General features: G+C 34.9%; 1 non-coding gene across 1 annotated transcript; it reads left to right on the forward strand.

Moving 5' to 3' along the window:
* The first annotated feature begins 533 nt into the window (after window positions 1–533).
* TRNAP-AGG lies at window positions 534–605 on the forward strand. The gene has a single exon. It is a non-coding gene; the product is annotated as a tRNA-Pro (tRNA).

A 605-nucleotide genomic window follows, 5' to 3' on the forward strand; every position in this document is an offset into this window, starting at 1 on the left:
TCAGTAATATCTGAAGTACATTGTTGTAGTTGATCTTTACACAACCACACCACCTCCATGTAAGTTTCTTGACTGGAAAAGGTAACATAAAACAAAATAACAGACTGCTCCTGGAGAGGGCTACTTTCTTTTTTCCTTTTTTTGAAATATGTACTGAAGAGGTTATTTTCTGCTTATTGGATGGATGGATTAACCGTCACACTTCTCAAATTACTAAATGGTAGTATGATTCTACAGAAACTTTCTATATATAAATTTCTTAGAATATTGTTTTGAATCTATTTTTCAACTTTGTACCCTTCAATAATTATCGTAGATCATTCAGAAATTGTCACTGAATGTTCGATCACTATAACACTAGAAACTAGATGATTTATTTAACAAAACTTTAAACATTACCATGTGTAAGAAATATGTACATAATTGTACATCGTTGTATCAACTTATTTCGGTGCTAGCCACGCCCGTTCACCCTTCAAGTTACATTGATCACTCACAGCAATGTATGTTGTGTAAAAAGAACTCAACAACATGGGCATTTGGTCTAGTGGTATGATTCTCGCTTAGGGTGCGAGAGGTCCCGAGTTCAATTCTCGGAATGCCCC

Source organism: Oryza brachyantha, chromosome 11 (assembly GCF_000231095.2).
Source record: "Oryza brachyantha chromosome 11, ObraRS2, whole genome shotgun sequence".
Lineage (NCBI taxonomy): Eukaryota > Viridiplantae > Streptophyta > Magnoliopsida > Poales > Poaceae > Oryza > Oryza brachyantha.